The sequence below is a fragment of the Lacerta agilis genome, chromosome 7 (genome assembly GCF_009819535.1).
Source record: "Lacerta agilis isolate rLacAgi1 chromosome 7, rLacAgi1.pri, whole genome shotgun sequence".
Taxonomy (NCBI): domain Eukaryota; kingdom Metazoa; phylum Chordata; class Lepidosauria; order Squamata; family Lacertidae; genus Lacerta; species Lacerta agilis.
The window spans coordinates 86,314,850-86,336,033 of record NC_046318.1 but is presented as its reverse complement, the minus strand read 5'-3'; the positions used below and the strand labels follow the sequence as shown (position 1 = coordinate 86,336,033).

General features: G+C 55.3%; 1 pseudogene; it reads right to left on the bottom strand.

The window, feature by feature from the left end:
• Nucleotides 1-11,835: 11,835 nt before the first annotated feature.
• Nucleotides 11,836-14,638, bottom strand: LOC117050376 (annotated as a pseudogene).
• Between the last annotated feature and the right edge of the window lie 6,546 nt (nt 14,639-21,184).

Below are 21,184 nucleotides of genomic sequence, written 5' to 3'. Positions count from 1 at the left end.
AACTCCGTTCTGGGGAGGAGCATATGGAGCTGACAACCTGTGCTTGATACCTTTCTGGCGGAAAAACCCTTGCAGTGTGGACCCTAAGAATTCCATTCCTCGGTCCGACTGAAAGCTGCGAACTTTGCAGGAAAACTCAAGTTCAACCGCAACGACCCACTCCTTGATCATGCTGGCCGCCTCCCCCTTGTGTTTGAGCGGAATCGACCATCCTGCTCTCGAGTGGTCGTCCGTGAGAGTTAGAATGAATTTGGCTCCGCCCATGCTGGGCGTCGGGAATGGACCACAGAGATCTGCATGAACTAGGGCAAAACACTCCGTGGTGACTCTATCTGATCTAGGAAAATGGCACGTTTTTACCTTGGCCTGTTTGCATGCAGCACAGTCAAGAAACCGTGAGCATGGTGAAAACTCGCACCCTTGCGTGTTACCTGGGGCCTTCTTTACGTACTGCCAATTCCTATGAGAAAAGCGTCGATGCCATAAGTGTAAACAATCGCGATGCATCGGCGTATTCGCGCACAGCGCCTGTGCTGTGTCAGAGGTACTGTTACCTGTTTCCAAAACAAAAACTCCATCATCATTACAAGGCACACTGACCAACAGTTTACCCCCTTTAGAGATGGTACAGACATCATTCTCCAAATGAACCACATACCCATCCCTTAAAAGAGAAGACACAGACAATAAACAGCGCTTCATGCCTGGAAGAACAAAGCATTGAAGATCAGCCTGTAAAAAATCAACAAAGACAGTAGCTTCAGTCTGTAGCTTTTTCTTTGAACCATCAGCAAGGGAAACTTGTTTGCCTCCAACAATGTCCTTGCAGTCCCGAGCATGGTCACCAGATGGCACAAAATGGTGAGATGCTGCTGTGTCAATCATGAACTGTAACTTAGCAACAGGAACGTCCTTGACGGTAGCCATAGCAGCAGCAAGATGACGTGGGTTTCCTCCAGACGATGAGCCCCCACCTGTGCCTCTCCTATGTGCGTTTCCAGGCTTGCCGAAACCTCTTATCTGTGTGTTTACATTAGCAGCGCCTCTGGCCTTGCAGTCTCGTTGCAGGTGGCTACTCGAATTACAGAGATAACAGCGACGTGTAGCAGCATAGGCCTGCACAGTAAAATCATGGCTTTTGTTTCTAGCTGCCCCCCCTCTCCTGCTGGGAACAGGGCAGCCTCCAGCATATCCATTGCCGGAGTCACTGTGCCTCCTACTCTCCTCCTCCTGTAAGCGTCCCGCAATCAACCGGAGATTAAGATCTGCAGCAGGCATGGCTTCCAGAGTGAGACAAAGGCTCTCATACTCATCAAAAACAGAAGTGAGCAAGATATACGACTTCTGCTCCTCCGTATACGTGATGCCCAAAAGCCTCAGCTTTTCCAACGTGGCTATCACTTTTTGCACATGTTCTTGGACGCTCTGTCCATGAGCCAGTTTTAAGCCATACAGCTGCCTGGTCAAATGGATTTTTGCACCAGCTGTAGGTCTCATATAAATTCCTTCCAGCCCGGTCCAGATAGCGTGGGCACTCTCAAGTCCAGCTATCAGGGGCAATTGGGAACCTTCCAGGGCCATTATGAGCATTCCCCTGGCTCTCTCATCCCTGCGTTGCTCAGCTTGTGCAGCTGCGACCGCTGCAGCTCCAGCGCCAGCAGCAGCTTGGACAGGGGGGTTTCTCAGGCATTCACTAAGCCCTCTGGCAAGAATCCAAGCTTGGGCTTTCACTCTCCATTCCAAATAATTTTCTCCATTCAGTGGAGGAAAGGGGCAGGAAAAGGATTCATTTCCTTCAGCAGCGGCAGCCATTCTCTCCCCCCGGGGCTTTTCTACTTACTGCTGTAGAACTCAAACTCCCGGCTCCGGATTAATGGCGTCGTCCCACCAGCGAATGCTTGCCAGCCCTGGCTGCACTCCAGCTGGGTTTCACTGCCGTGGCACGCTGTCCATTCCTCCCTTTGAAGACGATAGCAGGCAGGCAATTAGCAAAGTCATAACCTTTTGCCCATAACCTTTTGTGTTGCGAGGGGTCAGGAGCAATAAAACCCCTGCGTTCAGAAGCCACAAATCACCAAAATGGGTCCGGCAGGCTTCCCGATCGCGCAGTTCCAAAACACTTTCACCTTCATAGCAGAGTTCAAATGCACAGCGTTCTTGAAGCGAAACCCCCTGCAATATCGTCTTTGTTAATCAGCAGTCTTTAACAAACGTACACTGACTCCTCCACTGTCAGCAAAGCAGATTTATTGCAGCGTAGCATAACTCAAAAGCCCGGAGATGAGGCGTTCATGGCTCCTCTCCGGTACAGGCAAAAACGAAAGCAACCTTCTCACACAGACTTCAGACTCGGTCTGAGAATCATAGAAGTCTCATATTACAAAGCATAACATCACATGTCAGTTCCTGTGTGACGGCGTAGCTAGATCTGTGTGTAACCCTTTCAGATCCTCACAAGTCTCCTGCAAACTCTGGAGCACTCTCACCATGCCATTCCAGGCATGCATGCTGGGATTTGCAGCCACCTTGCTGAACAGATCCACAGCAACTGCTATGTCAGGTTTGCTCAACCATGAAGGAAACAACAGCCTCCCAGGAGCTGACCTAAACACCTTGGGGCTCTCGAACTCAGAGCGTTCCCCGGTCTGACTGTCCTCACCTAGACACGTCTCCATGGGTGTTCTGACACTAGCACATTCAGACACTCTGAACTTCTTCAACAACTGCACTACCTTGCCAGTCTGATTGAGCAAGACACTACCGTCTTCGGCTCTGTCTACCTGCACACCTAGGTAAACACCAACAGGGCTTAGGTTCCTGAGCTGGAAAGACTGACCAAGCTCCTCTGCGAACCGTTGCACCTGTCCCCTGGTCTCCACCAGGTAAAGCATGTCCGCACTGGACTGCAGAACTAGCTCCTGCTCTGGGCTTACTCCTGCCAGAAACAGGCAGCTATCAGCACAACTCTGGCTGACACCTAGCTTTCTCAAAGCTTCTTGCACGCCTGAGGACCAATCTCTGGCTGACTCCTTCAAGCCAGTGATTGCCTCGTGCAAACTCCACACCTGATTTGGCCCGTTGTCCTCGAAACCTGGCGGAGGTACCTTGTACCTCTCCTCATCCAGGTCGGAATCCAAACAGGCACCCAAACCAAAGTGGCTTGCCTCAAAGCTGCTTTGAGTTGCGACCGCTAACAGCATGCGCGTGGTTTCGCTTCTGAGAGAGGGCGCGTCCAGTACCTCGTAACAATGGACCCCCTCCTCCTGAGTGAAACCTCTGACCTAGCCTCGCACTGCAACTCGCCAGTTGCTACCGTCTTGAGTCTGCACACCCAACGACCTTCTGACAGCGTCGTGGTTGTGCACACACCCAAAGACCTCATTGAGCTTACCTGCTCTACCATGGCATCCTGCCATTTCTGGGCCTCACCTTGAGATACCCATTGAACCTTCACAAGGCTTTCCGGTTCACACTGAACCAAACAAGCACTCACGCTAGTGGCCGTGAACCTTTCGGGCAGAATCCCTTCAGTGGATCGTGCAGACTGCTGTGATACCACTTCAGATTCTCCCTCTGCTCCAGTTGCACTGGACTCCACCTGCACGTCCTTGACGTCAGGCATCTCACCTACAGACTTGCTGCGCCTGTGCATCCTAACTGAACCACCCAAGGATGACGTTGGCGCGCCTTTGGGCTCCTGCTTCACTGCCAAAGAACCCCCCTCTTGCACCAGGACGAGACCTGCGTCGGGCTCTCCTGGAGAAGAGTTGCCACACAAAGAGTCACCAAGCGTGGCCTGCCTCCTAGTCCTTGACATAGGAGATGCGGGTGCACTCCCAGGCTGCTGCCTTGGAGTCACCACTAGCTGCGCTGCACCCTGGTGATGGCCGGGAACTCGGCCCGAGCCACTAGCAGGTGCCAAAGCCACAGCAATACCCCCTCTTGGGGCTGATCCACCTGGACCATTGCCACCCAGTTCTACTCGGAACCCTTGTGGAAGCTCTGCATCCAAGAGCATGTCTTCAGTGGCAGCATGCAGCATCCTTTGCTGCCTCTCTGCAAGACCACATACCTGTGAAGAAAGCAGGTTAGTCACACTGTGCTTACTCCCCCTCTCACTGAGGACCTGGGAACAGCCTACTCCAGTAGAAACCTGCTGTTCCACTGCAACCAGTGGTGCTGCCTCAGTTGCCTCCTTGAGCAACGCAGACCACATGTGGTGAGAGAAAGCATCAGCCAAACACTCAGAACAACACGCTCCCCCCAGGTTAGCTTCTGGCTTCCCTTCAGAAACAGCCACATGGACCAGGGAAAAGGGACGCGTGGTTTCCCTTTCAGACGTGGGGTAGCAGGATGTCGACTCCTCGACCTTGCAAACCCTGCAATCAAGAAAGCTGTTACATGCCCTTAACTTGCACCCTTCAGAGAACTCAGGCTGCTTCAGCACACTGTCCCAGTGGCGACTTGCCAGCCTTTGGTACCACTGACACAAACATAAGTGGTGCACGGGCACATTGATGCATTGAGCAAAACACTGCATCAGTGCCACCTTCCGCTGTTCTTGCTTGAGGCCCCTCGACAGCAAACAGCCCGTCCTGGCTGCATTCCATGCGTAGAAGCATCTTCTGGCCCCTGCAGCAGAACAGGTGATAAGCACAAAACAAACAGCAAAAACATTGGACAGAAGGTTTGACATAAACAAATACAGAGTTATGTCAACAGCCACAGAAAACGCCAGTTCTGTCCCTTTAAGACTTGCAGAGACTGTCTCAAAGACGACAAACTGTCTCTTGCATCCAACAGTCACAAACTGCCTCTCGACCTGCAGCAGCCAGTACGTTGAACTGCTCTGTAGAAGGAGACTCGCAGTTCCTCACAAGTCCACCAGGAGGAACGATGACGATGCAAAGAGACGCTGCACAGGCACTCATCACTCGCAGCCCACCAGGGTTGGCCTCTCTCAGCGTTGCCTCGGTGACTGCATCACAACAGTAGGGCTTATCTCGGCTCCGTCCTTCTCACTCAGCTGGGCACGTGACCTGATGGCTGTGAGAAATGGCCTTGCCCTTATCTTCAGCCATGCACGTCAACAAAAGACCAGGTGCAGGCGACGTGACAAAACACAGCTCCACAGTCAAAACTTTTTACACTGGCTTCAGACTTGGAAACAGCCCCCCCTCTTCTGGGAGCAAAGCCCACGGCGATCTGGCCCCCCTCCTGCTTTCCATGGCACTGTTGCTTCTCAACAGCCATAAGCCGAGCTGGTGGCGAGCTTTCCAAAGCCACTTCAGCCAGTCCCTCAGCCCCGTGAAACTGGGCTAGGGTCTTCTTCCAGGCTTCACAAGCACTGGCCAGACCTTCCTCCTCACAGGCGTTGGCCAAAACATCAACGCTCTCAGGGAACAGCCCTCTGCATTGAAGCTGTGAGGCTGGAGGTGCTTGCAAACAAAAACTTCCCTCCTCCTTGCTGGAATGCTATGGCTCCCTCCATCTTGCCCAGGGGGTAGCGTACTCACGAATCTGTAGCTTCTCACCCGGCTCCACAGATGGGGGCTTCACCAGAGAGGTACAACTGCCTTTGCAGCCCTCGACCTGGGCTTCCCTGCCGCCTTCCAACCTCTGGCAGCAGGTTTTAGGCTCCTGAGCCATTCAGCAGACTGCTGAATGCTCCCGCTGGCAAAGCAAACTTCCCTGGATGCTCCATCACAGTCCAAACCAGGGAGGCACTTCTCAGCTTGGCACACACGTTCTGGATCCTTGGAACTGCTCCAGAATCAGTCCAGAATCGGGGGAAAACCTGGATCCATAACCTGAAGTGTTTTTGATTGTTGGAAACGCTTCAAACCAACTTCTGCACGCTAATGGTGTCCAGCAAGCTTCCTTCAGCGCACGTACCTCTCCTGTACGTTCTCCTTGCTTGCCGTCTCCTGTGCTATTCAGCAGAGTTTTCTTTTCTTATCTTCTCTCACGCAACGGGTTGTGTGCATGCCAGCATATTACAGACAACACAGTCCGGCTTCTTTCTAATCTAGAAGCTTTATTTTACAAGGCATAAATCATTACATTCCGGGAGAGTCGCAAGCCATGTTGGTGGCTTCTCCCTTCTCTCCGTTCTCCGGACAACAGAAACAGAAAAAGAAAGTATCACATTACACAGTACAACAGTACACAGAGCATCCGGTGACGCTCTTCCTCCTGTGGGTGGGACAACCTGGTTGAGCTTGTTAACTCTAAAAGCTCCAAACCTCTACACCGCCCATGGGTTTCCCCAGCCACTTTGGGTGGCTCCCAACTGAATATTAAAAACCAATACAGCATTAAACATTAAAAACTTCCCTAAACAGGGCTGCCTTCAGATGTCTTTTAAAAGTAAGATAGTTGCTTATTGCTTTGATCTCTAATGGGAGGACATTCCACAGGGCAGGTGCCACCACCAAGAAGGCCCTCTGCCTGGTTCCCTGTAATCTCACTTCTTGCAGTGAGGGAACCGCCAGAATAAAAAACAAATAAAATAAAACCTATGTACAGCAACAGTGTTTTGTGTTGTGTAGGCTCCTATGATGTAAGTCAGGGGTGGCCAACTTCCAAGAGACTGTGATCTACTCACAAGAGTTAAACCCCCTTTTTGGGGGTTCATGTAAAAGTTGTTAAGCTTCTTTTGGGAAGAGGATAGCGACATTGAGCTTTTTTTTTTTTTTTTGGAAGGAAAGCCCTATTTTGGGTGGTTCAGGTCATTTTATTTGTGCAGGGCAAAGATGTTGAGCTTTTTTTTAGGGAAGCCAAAGTTTTTTTAGCTTCTTTGGGGGCAGCCACTGATCTACCGGTGATCTACCACAGACATCCAGTGATCTACTGGTAGATCACTATCTACCTGTTGGACATGCCTGATGTAAGTCATGGGCCCTGCCTGCTAGCCTGCTCCCTAAAATATCACCGGTTTGTTCATTTCTATATATAGGATGCCTACATTCTGCATGGACTGGTTGCATGGCAACATAAATCACCACATACCATAAATTTATAGTATAGTGAAAGCTATGGTTTTTCCAGTAGTGATGTATGGAAGCGAGAGCTGGACCATAAAGAAGGCTGATCGCCGAAGAATTGATGCTTTTGAATTATGGTGCTGGAGGAGACTGTTGAGAGTCCCATGGACTACAAGATCAAACATATCCATTCTGAAGGAAATCAGCCCTGAGTGCTCACTGGAAGGACAGATCCTGAAGCTGAGGCTCCAGTACTTTGGCCACCTCATGAGAAGAGAAGACTCCCTGGAAAAGACCCTGATGTTGGAAAAGTTTGAGGGCACAAGGAGAAGGGGACGACAGAGGGCAAGATGGTTGGACAGTGTTCTTGAAGCTACCAACATGAATTTGACGGCCAAACTGCGGTAGGCAGTGGAAGACAGGCGTGCCTGGCATGCTCTGGTCCATGGGGTCACGAAGAGTCGGACACGACTGAACGACTGAACAACAACAACAACAACAACCATAAATTACCATATAGCATATATTCAACACAAAGAGCAGTGACAATTTGTTGTTGACAAAGGGCAGCTGGACATAGAAAGGTCCCCATTACCTCAATCCAGCCCTGAGAACGGCTATGGAGCTTTCCCAGGCAAGGTCTGGGTTTGCTCGTCGCCCCCCCCCCCATTTTGTATTGTCTTTCAGATGGTAAACTTGCAATCAGGGACTGCCTGCCTGGCTCTTAACTTGCACCCTGTGCGGAGTTAATCCGCTGCTGCCGCTGGTGTTCTGGGCTCAGCCGAGGCGCAACGGCTGCGGCGCCCTCTTCTCTCCGGAGCCACCCAGACGTTTGGGGTTCGGGTAGGCGGGGGGGGGGGCAACCGCGGGCCTCTGCGCTCCTTCCGGGGTTGCCGGATGCGGGCTGAGTCTGGCGCGCAGCAGGAGCCGCGTCTTCTCAGGCCAGGCGCACTTGGCACCTCACCGGGCGCAGGAAGGGCGACCCCGCGGGGAGGATCGGCGGGCCCCTCAGGCTTCCTGCCGGGGCGAGGATGTCCTGGGCCAGTGAGGCAACCGGCAAGGAAGGCCCGTCCGCCCCGGCTCGGCGGCCGAAGCGGAGCGTGGCGTGCCGCAGCGGCCGGACTCCTGGTTTCCCCACGGCGATGCGTCCCGGCGCCGACCTTTCTGGGAACCCTCGAGTGAAGCAACCCTCACGGCAGCCGCGGGAACCCCCCTCCCGAGTCCCGCCCGGGAACCCCCCGCCCGCGCCCCACTCCGCTTCCAGCGCCCGGCAAGAGCGAGGGAAGGGCCGGGTTGGAGGTGTGGGTCCCCTCGAGAAGTTGCGCCGCCTGCCCCGACGGAAGATGGGGGCGCCTGCGCAGCCGGGCTCTGCTGGGCACGTGCGCTCCAGGCAGCGTCTCACAAATCCCACTCAGGACACCCCCCCTCTTCTCACAGGAAGGCTCAGGCCCTGCTGAATCTGGCTCAGCGCCTGCGGAGGTGGCAGAGCTTTGCAGGCAGGGGGTCCCTGCTCGTTCCCCAGGCGCCTCTCCGGGTGAAAGGGGAGAGTGGGAAGGCAGGGATGGAAAGACCCACCAGGCCGAGTGGACAGTAATGAGTTACATGTTTGGCCTGGAGAAGAGCAGACCCAGAGATGAGCTGAAGGGCTCTCAATGGAAGGTGGGGGCAAGCCTGTCTTCCGCTGCTTCAGAGGGAAGATCCCGAACCAATGGATTCAAGTGACCAAAAGGAAGATTCCAACTGAACACTTTCTGAAGGTAGAGCTGTTCCGACAGTGGAACGGATTCCCATGGAGGTGGTGGACTCCCCTTCCTTGGCATTGTGAAGTAGAGGTTGGGAGGCCGTTTATCGGGGATTCTGCAATTCCCTCGGGTCCCTTCCAACCCTACTCTTCTCTGCTTCTGCAGGTAAACGGTCTGAGTTGATATGATATGAGTTGAAATGGGAAGATAGCTCTGAACAGTCTCCCATGACCTCCTGCCATGCTTCTAGAATTGGGGTTGGTTGAGGAGGGGGCTTTGGAGCTAGGATGGCCAGAGATGATCAAGTACTTTGCCTTATGATGACGGTGGCTCTTTCCAGGCTAGGAAGGAGCAAGCCCACCTGCCCACCTATTCTCTCAGCTGGGTCAGGTGCTGACTCTCGCCTGCGAAAGTGAAGCTGTGGAGGAAGGAAGCTGCCTGAGGAATGGCAACCAGAAAGGGTGGGGAGGCCCAGGGGAGGAGCGGAGGGCTGAGCCGCTCTCTGGAGGATCTATGGGTGCCCCTTGGTGCCTGATGAGGAGCAGGGAATTTAGGGCACCTGTGCTCAGCCTGTATATACATGGAAATCAGCCCTGTCACAAAACACCCATTCTGCCTCTAGTTTCCTCCTTCCAAGGAAACAGAAGCCCTGGAGATCTCACCACTCAGAGACCTGGGCATTGCTACATATAGCACTGTGTCATTTGCCCCGCATTTATACTCTAGTCTGCAGCTGCTGTATGAAAGAGTCAGCACTGTGTGGTTCATGCGCAAGAATTTATGTGCATAGCCAAGAGACGCAGGAGGACTCCACACTTCAGTGGAGGAGTTTGCTACAATCCTCTGGGGAGTCACACAGCAACGGCAAAGGGACAGGTGCTGGACAGAAGGGCAGGTGACTCAGAATAAGAATCACTCTTGGGTGGGATCTACATACATATAAAAAACGCTGTGAAAATGCTTAAAATTTTTTTTTTTTGGAAAATACATTGAATTTTGCATAGCTCATTGTCGCCATCTAGTGTCACATTTGTATATTGCACTTTTATAGCACATTTAAAACATTTCATTTGCAGCTGTGTAGCTGAGTCCTTGGACCACAGGGACAGCTGGTAGAAATCCCAGAAACATCTTTTACAAAAAATGAAAACATTTGCATAACTGGCCTCGAGAAATTGAAATCTGTGGGGTGAAAGGAAGCCTTTGGAACTGAGCCTGGCTCCAAGCACCTCTGGGACCCAGGCAGGGGTACAGAATCATGCTACCAGTAGAAGGTCCAGAAATATCTTTATTGGCATGGACAACAATGGAAGAAGGACTCTGTGGGGCCATCAGCGAATGACCCACACGAAACACACTGGGAGGCTCTGTGGTGGCTGTGCTGCTGCTCATCCTTTCGTGGCGTCTCCATCATTGATTTTTGCAGCGCTGCATGCTGGGAAGTGGTCAGCAGCGACAGGCAACAGCCGCTGGGCCAGGCGCTTTCCCGTTCCTCTCGTTCCATTCTTGGTCTTTCTCAGCTGTAGGCAAATGTGGCATCAGCAAAAGGGGAGCACCCATGACCCCCCCCCAGTTGGTTACTGCCACCAATAGAAAGGCACAGCTTGTCCATGCTGGTCTCCCATGACTTGATCCAGTGAGCAGTTGCTGCCAGGATCCATCCCTTGGTCTCTCTTGCCTTCTGATCCCCATATTTCACTCTCGTATCTGGATTTCACATCAGGGACAACCATGCTTTCTTCCTATCTCTAGAGGGATGTGGTGGACTCTCCCTTCCTGGAGGTTTAAAGCAGAGTTCGGTTGGCCACCTGTCATGGCTGCTTTGGTGGAGATTCCTGCATTGCAAGGGGTTGGACTAGATGACCCTCTGGGTCTCATCCAATGATTCTAGAATCTTACACTCGGCTGTTTCTGCATTGGCGCAGTGCAACCAACCCTGCCTTACGCTTGGAGGCGGGGGAGGGAGGCACCTCACCTTCAAAGCACCCATGGGGGGGGTGAGACCTTCCTGCATTCCACCCTCACTTTATTTGTCACTAATGTTGTCAACTTTAATTTTTCCTAACTTTGACTGAACATCTTACTAGGACCATTTGGGGGCACTCCCTGCCCCCCCCGGGACGTTTCCAGGCACTCTCCTTCTGTGGCTGGTTGTAGCTTTGACGAGGGAGGTCTGAATACATCTCCCCATGGAAGGGTCTGACAACCCAATGGTCAGAGAGCCCTGCCAGCAGAGCCAGCCCCTTCCCCCAACTGGCAGGGACACTGGCACTGGGATTGGGGGCTTTCTGGGGCATGGTGCCCTGAGCATGTTTGGATCTGTAGGTTGCGCCGAGTCCAAGGTGCCTTCCTCCTGCTCTTGGTCACTCTGCTTGCATGTGGATCCTGGCTTGGTTGGGGCAATGCCCCTGAGGGTCACTTCCCCCTCCCTCGCCCTGCCAAGGGGAAGGAAGACTCAGGACCACATCTGAAGAAGCCCCATCACAGTCTCTTCCTTTCTCTCACACACCAACCTCCTCATCACACACGGAATCGTAGAGTTGGAAGGGATCCAAGGGTCATCTAGTCCAACCCCTGCAATGCAGGAATCTCATCTAAAATCATCCCTGACAGATGGCACGTCCAACCTCCGCTTTAAAATCCCCAAAGAAGGAGAGCTCACCACCTCCAAGGGAGGACCGTTCCACGGTCCAATGGCTCTTACTATCAGAAAGTTCTTTCTGAGGTTAGCCATCATGGTAGTCCTTTACCGAGTAGTCCTTTCCTGGCCAGCTGAGGGGTCCTTTTGGGTACCCTCCCCCCTCAACACCCCCCACAGCTACTCCATCCAATTCCCTGGGAAGGCTGAAGATTGCACCGTTCTTGGCATCAGGACTGGCAGGTCTGTCTGTAGATGAGGCCAGCACTGAACTGCCTGCCTGGATGGAGCCCCAAATCTCTGTTTCCCCAATTAATCCCCCTCCCCCTCCCCCAGCTCCCTCCCATCAACCTCTTATAGTGGCCTACTTACACTAGTATCACCTGCCCCTCCCCCCTCCTTCTTGGCCTCTCCTTTCCCCCTCCCCCACCCAGAAGGGGGCTCTGCTGGCCCCCCCACTACAGCCGCCAGCAGCTCTCTGCTCTGGAATCTGCCGCTTGCTGGCGGCTGCGTTGCTCCAGAGCTACTCCTGCTTCTGCTCAGGCCCATGCACAACGGTGGTGGTCATGGTGATTTCAACTGAAGGTCACCCTCCCGCCTTTGGGCGCTTCTTGTTCGTGTGACTGCAACAGGTCATGCACAGACCCCGACTGGGCCTGGGGATGGCCCAAACATCATGTAGGAGGCTTCAGGGTGCAGGAGGCCAAACAGGTGGGATGCTGGTGGAGCTTCTCTGCCTGTGCGCCTCGACAACAAGGGTGGAGAGGATGCGACCATCTCCTGGCTGCTCAGGGCTCCTGTGATGTATCTCGCCAGAAGATCCTGTCTTTTGGCCTCCGAGATGTATGTGGAGAAGAGCAGGTCCCACATGGAGATTCTCCGGCCTTGGAACTCCCCGAGGGGGAACTCAAAGGTGAGCACCTCCACCGTCCTGTCTGCGGGGCTGTCTTGGGGGAAGCCGGTGCTCCTCACCTCGCTTCGGGGCTCCTGCCCCTTGGCTGGAGATGCTGGCACGCCGACCCTCGCCCGGCTTCTGCTCTCCTACTTTGGTGACAATGCCCGTGACCACCTTTTCCATTTGGTCAGCCGAGAGGATCCCGATCCGGTACAGCTTCAGGACCTCTTTCCTTTTTTTCTCTGGGAAGTACTTGGAGTGGAGAAGGTCCCCACGGACACTTTGCGCCCACGGAACTCGCCGACAGGGACCTCGACCATCCTGGACTTCAAGACCTTGTCCTTGTCATCCTGTCCTTCGTCGTCATCGTCGTCATCATCATCATCAGCGTCGTCATCGTCATCTTCCTCCTCCTCGTCTTCCTCAAGTGATGTTGCTGGGCAAGAGGCTGCCTCCTGGGCCGGGGCCTTTGTTGGCGCTTGTTCCAGAGTGTAGAAGAGGTCGTGCAGCGAAGCCAGGATGGTGAGCATGGAGGAGAGATCCTCAGCACTGAACTGGCCATCTCTGTACTTCTTCAGGAGCTCTTCCTGCTTGTCTCTGTGATGTAGTGAGAGAAAAGGAGGTCCCACACGGAGACCTGCTGGCCCCGGAACTCTCCGGCGGGCAAAGTGACCATTTTGGCCTTTAGCACATCATCGATTGCTTGTTGGGCGAGGCGTCCACGGCCTTGGCCTCCTTGGCTTCCTTGGCCTCCTTGGTTCCTGATGACTCTCGGCTCCGACTTTTCACTCTGATGGAGAACTTCTTCTTGCTGGCTTCTGCTCTTTCCAAGGTCTCACTAACAGCCAGCGTCATTTGTCCAGGCTGAGCACCCCTGTCCTGTACAGCTCCATCAGCTCCTGTCTTTTCTCCTGGGAGAAATACTTAGAATAGAGAAGGTCCAGCACAGGGACACTTTGCCCTTTAAAACTCTCCAAAGGTCACAGGGATACGCACCAACTGTAAAGATTGCCTCAGTTGTCTCTCCTGGTGGTTGGCTCTGTCCCCTTCACCCTGAGCCATGCCAGTCACATGACCCAGCTCTTTGGCTTTCTCCTCCTCTATTTTGGCCACAATAGCAGTGACCACTGTCTCAATTTGCTCCATGTTGAGGATGCCCATCCTGTACAGCTTCAGGATCTCTTTCCTCTTCCCCTTGGGGATGTACTTGGAGTGGAGCAAGTCCCACACAGAGACCTTCCTCCCACGGAGCTCCCCAGCAGGCACCTTGACCACCCTGGACTTTAGCGCCTTCACCATCTCATCCCGCTCAGAAGTCCGCTTGCTCTTCTCTGCCTCCGGAAACGCTGTTGTTTGGGTGGCTCTTTGCTTCTTCACACAGCCGGGGTTGCTTCTGGCCTCCACCTCAGTGATGATGGTTGTGAGGGTCTGGGTGATCTCCTCAAGGGTGACGGTGCCCGCTTTGTACTGCCTCAGCAGCTCCTGCCTCTTGTGGCGAGGGATGTACCTGGAGAAGAGGAGGTCCCAGATGGAGACCTCTTCGCCCTGGAAAAGCCCACCTGGACTTGGGCCGTGGCAGACTTCAGGCACTTCCGCAGACTCTCGTCCACATGGACAGACCCTTTGTCCATCACCTGAAACATCAGAAGCCCAGTGACAGGGTCAGGAAAGCACCTGGGCAGGAGCTGCAGGTATGTGAGGTTGTCGCGGGCGTTGGGGTCAAAGCACCTTCTTGTGTGGTTGGCAGGGTTGGAGACCAGGTGGAAGATCTCCGCATCCAAGTAGCCCCACTTGTAGGCCACCTCTACAGGGAGGCGGTGGCTGTGCATGGGGTGGATGAGGCCCCCCGTGGCGACCTGAGCTTCCAGCAGGCGGATGCCGTGGTCCTTGATGAGCAGGCCTTTCTTCATGGCCTGGAAGAGGGAGATTTTGCTCCGGAGAAGGGGTCAGTGTAAACCTGTCACAGCCTTCTCTGCAATGAGGAGAGTGTTGAAATGCTCTCGGTCGACGAGGCCAGCGTTCTGGCATCCCTCACAGACAGCAGCCGGTTGTTTGTAAAGTCCACGATGTAGCCTGAGACTGCCTGGTGCTCCAGCAGAGCCAGGCCTGTCCGTGGGTCAGGAGGCCTCGGTGCATGGCTTGCGGATTGCTCAGCCTCTCCTTGCCAGGCTCCTTGAGGATACCCGCAATGACATGGTCCTCTCTCAGGTCGGTCGCACAAGGAAAGGGCCAGCGTGGCTCTTCGCGGACTTGGACTATTGGGGCTGCGTCCGTGCCCCCCTTGGGAAGGTGCTTGTCCTGTGGCATGGCTTGGGTGCCAAGGGGGTCCAGGCGTGTCTTCTGGGTGGGGGATCGTGCAGGGGAAGCAAGAAAGTCTCTGGAGGAAGAGAGAGGCAGAAAAGCTTTGTGAGACAACTGTGCTCCCATTCTGGGGTCAAAGGAAGCTGTTTTGCAAAGAAGAGAGAGCAGCCAGTGCCAGGCAGGCAGGGGAGCATTTCCACACAGTGCTGGCCTCCCAACACCTGCTGTCTGTCACAAATGCAGACCTGTAAAGTTGGCCCTGGGTGGCACACGTCTGGATCCCACTCTGGGCAGAGGTCGCTCCCTTGCTGGTTGCCAGGAAACGCACAACTGCCCCGTGAGGTGTGCCCCAGCCATCTCTGGGACAAGTACCACAGGTTAAGCATTTGTCAATGTCATTCAGCTGTGGCTTCGCCAGCAGCCGTCTTCCAACTGAGCCCTGCCAGATGGCTTGAACTGCAGCTCCCACCAGCCCTTGTGGCATTGCAGCAGGTGGGGACAGTGGGAGCGAAGGTCCAGGATGCCAGGACGCCGTTAGGTTTTAGAGAAGGCTAGCTCACAGCCATTCCCAGGGTAAATGTGAGAATGCAGACCAAGCCCTTCCCAGACGCTTCTCTAGGATGATTCTCCAACACATGCCCCTCCCTCCCTGCAAAGCCTCGCCCACTCCTGTGTCATCCCTGCCTCTCCTTTGTTGACTATTCAGGCACCAGGTGGGGCAATTGTGCCAGTTGCGTACCTGCTGGTGGTGATGCCTGGTGCCGGGGTGTGTGTGTTTGGTCCTGGGGCAGAAATCCTGGCCAGGCTGCCTTGGAGGAGGGCGCAGAGGCTGATCTGGAAGGAAGTCCCTGGGAGGGGGGGGGGGTCCTGTGCCTGCATGGACTGGTGGGGCGGGGTGGGGGTGTTGATTCTGCCTAGGCTGAGGGCTGCTTCCCTCCAACTCCTTCTCAAGCAAAGTAGTTAAGCCAGGGGTCAGCAAACCTTTTCAGCAGGGGGCCGGTCCACTGTCCCTCAGACCTTGTGAGGGGCCAGACTATATTTTGGAAAAAAATGAATGAATTCCAATGCCCCACAAATAACCCAGATTTTAAATAAAAGCACACATTCTACTCATGTAAAAAAACCAGGCAGGCCCCACAAATAACCCAGAGATGCATTTTAAATAAAAGGACATTCTACTCATGTAAAAACGCACTGATTCCCGGACCGTCCGTGGGCCGGATTAAGAAGGCGATTGGGCCACATCCGGCCCCCGAGCCTTAGGCTGCCTACCCCTGAGTTCAGCAAAGAACATTACGGAGAAGGCAAAGCTTAGCCGACTCCGCTGAGACTTCCTGTGCCAGCAATTGCTTCCCAGGATTCCACCTGCTCAGGACAAGTGGGACCTGAAGCTGAGCTGCTGGGGCCGGCGGGCGGAGGAAGAGGAAGACAGAGAGGGCGCCCTGCTTGTGCCACGGGGCTCTGCCAGACCGGCCTGGCCAGGCATGTGACCCCGTCTTTGCCCCCAGCCAGGAAACCTGTTTGCAGGCCCTCCATCCGTCCGTCCACAGGCTGTCGACTCACCTGCGTCATTATGTTAATTGCCATGTTTTGGGGCTTGGCAGCTGTTCGCTTTGGCTCATCTGGTGCTCAAATTGGAAGCGGGGCTGCCTGCCTGGTGAGGTAATGCCCCAAATGTACCTAATTGGGGCTGTGGTGGAGCAAAGTCACTTTGCTGGGGAGGAAGTGGAGGAAAAGGGCTCCTTTGAAACAATTTGGGAAAACCACACAGGAGGCAGGGTTCGGGGGATGGGCACGTGTACACAGGAACTGCACACACCCTTCCTCCTTGTGTTTGTGTGAACGTGCCTGGGGCAAGCACTTGCCCTCCCCGCTCAGTCACATAGTCACAAAGACAGGTTTGGATGCAAACACCCTCAGCAGAGAAGACCCACCAGCCCCTGGCTCCGACTCACCCTCCACCCACTGCAATGGCCAGTGTGGAGAGGCAGCCGGGGGGGGGGAGCCCCATTCCCCAACCACCGATTTAGTGAGCATAAGAAGGTGGGAAGAACTCTGCTGGATCAGGGGCCCTTCTAAGTCGAGCATTCCCTTCACACTGTGGCCACCCAGATGCCCCAAGCGGGATTCAGGCAACAAGAGCAACACTCTCCCTTCCTGTGCTTCACCAGCAACTGGGATTCAGAAGCATGGCTGCCTCTGACGGTGGAGACAGAATCATTGAACGATAGGGCTGCAGTCAGAAGGCACCTCAAGGATAATCTGCTCCCTTCTGCAAGGCAGGAATCACTAGTAGCCCCCTCCGCCAGGAATTTGCATCCTTCCCAATTTGCTCACACAAAGCTTACGCAGAGGTTAGATAAACCCGTTCTTTATTGAGCTGGCTGGTTGCAGGGAAGTTGTGTGTTGATGCCTGCTCCCCTCCCCCAATTTCTTTGCAGGGGTTTGGGTATCCTCCATCCCACACTCTTTTCTGCTTCACTTTCCTAACCACTGCTGCTTTTAAAAGTGGATTTGTGGCACCGGGTAACAGAGGGGATTTAATCCACTTTAGCTTGGCAAATCTCCTTCTGCAGCCTGTAGCCGAACCCCTCCCACACAATACAGACACAGGGGAGTCCATATGAAGTGCCAAAGGCACTGGGGACCAAAGTCAGCAGGCAAGGGGTGCAAGGGCTGTGGGTGCCCCCTGTCCTGCTTCCCTGTGGGGCATCTGCTTGGCCAGCAGGACTCTTGTTACGGCTTCAGTTAGAGCTAAGTGGAACCTCTGTCTGCAAAGGCAGTCTACCCCACTGTGCCAGGTGCTGTAGTGCCAAAAGCAGTGAGGGGGGTTGTACCCCCCTCCATGTCCCGCTTGCGGTTTTCCCAGTGGGGCATCTGGGTAGCCATGAGGGAAACGGGGGCCAGACTAGAGGGGCCCGCCTGGGCCTGATCCTGCAGGGCTGTCTTTGAAATGTGGAATAAATGACACACCAGATTGCAGTGAAAACACAAAAGTGCTTCCAGGGCTCTTGTGGCAAATGCAGCCCTCATGAGAATGTCAGCAGCTGGATCAGGCTGGGGGGGGCCCCTCGTCCAGCATCCAATTCTCAGTAGGCAAAGGGGGTCCCAGAGGGAAGAAGCCCCCAAGAGCAGCAGCTGCAGCAGCAGCAGAGCTCTCCTCACCAGCCCTTCCCAGAGGAGGTTTATTCTCCATGTGTCTGTCTGATTCTCTTTCAAAGCTGCCTTGAGTCCCATCCGGGGGAAAAGGTGGGCTGCTGCTGCTGCTGCTGATGATGATGAAGGCCACCTAGGTTGGCGGCCATGGCTGCCTCCTGCATAGTTTTGACCGTGTGCTTCATGTGGAAGGATGTCCAACCTCCAACTTCACTGAATCTACAATCACGAGAGGGAGAAACTTTCTCCATCCCCCCCACAGTCTTGCATTGTTCAAGACCTGGTGTCCATTCGCTCCTCCAGCAGGGAAAGGGCTGAGAGGATCCCAGGGGGCTCAGAAAGGCTGCCTGCTCCCTCTTGCTCCCCTCTCTCACTCTGCGGCTTCTCAGAGGCAGACGGGAGCTGCCTTGGCTCCTCCAGGTGAGTGACAGGCCAATTGTCTTTTGGGGAAAGAGGTGCAGGAGCCGGATGCCTCTGGAGTGCCAGGAGGCAGCCAACCACATTCCACGCCCGCCTAATTGCCACCCGAGGAGGCTGGCCTGGTGCTGAAGTCCTGGAGGCAGAGGCCACCTGCTCTGCCAGGGCCAGGCAAGCAAAGGAAATGACACAACAACAACAACAACAACAACAACAGAGGAGGAGGAGGAGCAGGGAGCACAACTGCCCCAATGGCCTCCTGCCTCTGGGGCCAATTTCCCTAATGGCCAGCTGGCCCCTGAGCCTCTCCGGGGACCTGTGGGGCTGGCATGAGCCTGGCACAGGGAAGGGAGGGAGAGGCTGGGCTGCACTCTGGCTTGGCCTGGGTGGGCCGAAGGGACTTGGCACCAAAACACAGGGTAGTGGGATCAGCCATCCCTCTGAGGCCACGGCAGCCGGGTGCAGAGAGGGGTGCCCCCTCCACTGCTTGGTGGAGCTGCTGGCCTTCCACTAAGGCCAGCAGGATCTGCCCCTTATCCCCTCTGCACCCTTGGGCTGCCCCTCATTTTCTCTGCTCCTGATAAGCACCCTTCCTGAGTGCCTCTCGCCCTCCCCACTGCTGCTGCTTCCAGGTCCTGGCCAGCGGCTGAGCCAGGCAGTCCCTCCCTCCAGGAGCCCAGCCTCTTCTCCCTGGTGCTGGTGCTGAGCTCCTGCAAAGAAGGCGGAAATGGGTGCCTCCTCCTGCTCCTGTTCTGCATCCTGCAGCCTCTGGGGAAGAGGGGGGGGGGGCAAACAGGCACATATCGTAGCCACACTTGGGGCATGTCTGGATTAGGGAGTTTGGCCAGCCTCTGATTTCACAGCCTCTGATTTCAGCTCCCCATGGGGCTGGGGGGGCAGGATCTGCAGCTTTGCCATCTAAGCATCACTGTGGCCCAGGCCCCCATTTGAAGTGGGGTGCAGAGCGGAGGCTGCAGCCATGTCTGGTTGGGAGCGCTCCTGGGGAGAAGGCTGCAGCCTTTTCTAGATTTGTTCAGTGAGCGGACTAAGCTGCGTGTGGGACTGGTCTGGTCTCCAGCCTCCAATTGGCTCTTCAGCACCTGACATGAGCCAGGCCAGAGCCTCCTTCCATCCCTTCCTCCACCCCTCCCTCATTTCCCCACTTAAGTGGGTCGGAAAGGCACTCCTGCTCTCCTCTCCACCGACAACTTTGTAAGCTGAGTGAGGACAGGGAGGTCTTGAGGGGTCAGCCAGCTGCCCTGCTGGAGAGAGGGAGCTGGCCAGGATGGCTCCTCCACCCTCATCCTTGGGCTCCTGACCGGGGGTCTAGCAGGGGCCTCAGCATCCCTTTGCCTACTTTCCTCTTGGCACTGCTGCTTCCTGCCTCTCCCGCCTTGGCACCCTCCCAGGTGCCCCCGCAGAAGGTGCCCCCGGCCCCTACCTGAAGGCTCCTGGTGAAGCGCTGGGCTGACCTCTTCTGCCTCGTCTGGCTGCCTCTTCTGACTGACCCACAGGTGCTGCTGCCTCGGCTTTAAACCTGGCCACCCCGCCCAGGGATGACACACAGCCCAGCCCTGCCTGCCAGGCCAAGGTGTGGGGCAGGCACACGCTGCCACAACAACAGGGAAGGGAGAAGCCTCTTCCCGCCTCCCCAGGTCCTCTTTGGCCACCAGAGAACCAGCAGGCCCAAACAAGGGGAGGGGGGTCTTTACAACGGGGAGTTGGGGTTGGGCAAGGCACAGCCAAGATGGATTATTTTTGGCTCCTGCCCTTTGGAAAGGCTTTTCCATTTTAATGTGAAAGCACAAATGGAAACAAGCATAAAACCTTTATGCAGAACAAGGAACACGAGGCATCATGCTGCAGTGGTTGCGGGGGGGGGGGGCAGAGGAGGGCCAGGAAGAGCTGGGTCCCAATCCCACTGCAGCCTTGCAGCTCAGCCTCTCTCAGCTTAGATGACCTCGCAGGGCTCTAGGTGAGGAGAAGATGGGGCAGGGAGAACAGCCCAGCTGCCCCCCAGCCCAGCTCCTCGGAGGGAAGCCAAGGAGCCCCCAAGACCGGGCCACCATCTCTTCACAATAAGCTACCACCACCACCAAAACAGCTGCTTGAGCCACCCCTCTGACACCCCCAGGAGGCAGGCAGCTGAGGAGGGAGCCCCTTCTGCCAAGGGGGCTTTGCAGCCTCCCTTTGGGAGGGGGGAAGGACCCCCCAAAGGAGGGGCTCAGAAGGCCTGCGGAGCAGAAGAGGTGGGAAGACCCTGGAGAGGCGCCTCTGCCCTCCGAGCACATCGTGCCCCACACGGAGAAGCCTTTCAGAGCCCCCGGAAAGGAAGGTTCAGGGGTACCCCCACCATAGCCAAGCTGGGCCAAGGAAAACCGCCTCCTCTTTGCGAGGGAACGATGGGCAGGCAAGATCTGGCCAGGGAAGACTGCAGAGCGGTTGTCGTGGCGATGGGCCTCTGTCCCATCGCACTGGGCCACTGCAGGGGCACACGGTCGAGGGCCCACCAGGGGTGGAGAGTGCCAGTGGGGGGTTCCCATGCCCTCCCTGCTCCCAGCTGAGCCTGCTCTGGAGTGCAGGGTGTGGCAGGAGATGGGGCACAGCCAGTCAGTGGGCTGCCTTCCTCCAGCTGCTCTAGAAGGTCCTCCCCTCTTGTGGCTGCATCTGGAAGAGCCTTGACGGATGGAGGTGTCCCGGGTTCAGCTCTTGACAGCTTTCCCCTAAATGAAGTCAAGCACTTGATTTGCTAAAAAATAAAAATGCAAAATAACTGCCTCCGTGGAACCAGCCTTACAAAAGCTGAGAACTGACAGCCAGAGGTGAGCTCCGCAGAAGGCAACAATGCAAGCAGGTTGGTCACCAATGCCAAGTCCCCCCCCCCACCTTGCAAAATCCAGCCCAAAATGTCAGTAGCTCCAAGGCCCCTCCCCCCAGGCATCAATTTCTCATACGGGACTCTTTGCCCCGCCAGGACACCCAGGGCTGGGAGCAGGCCAGCAGGCAGGCAGGTCTTTCCAGACCTTGGCTCTAGGCCTGTCCCTGAACC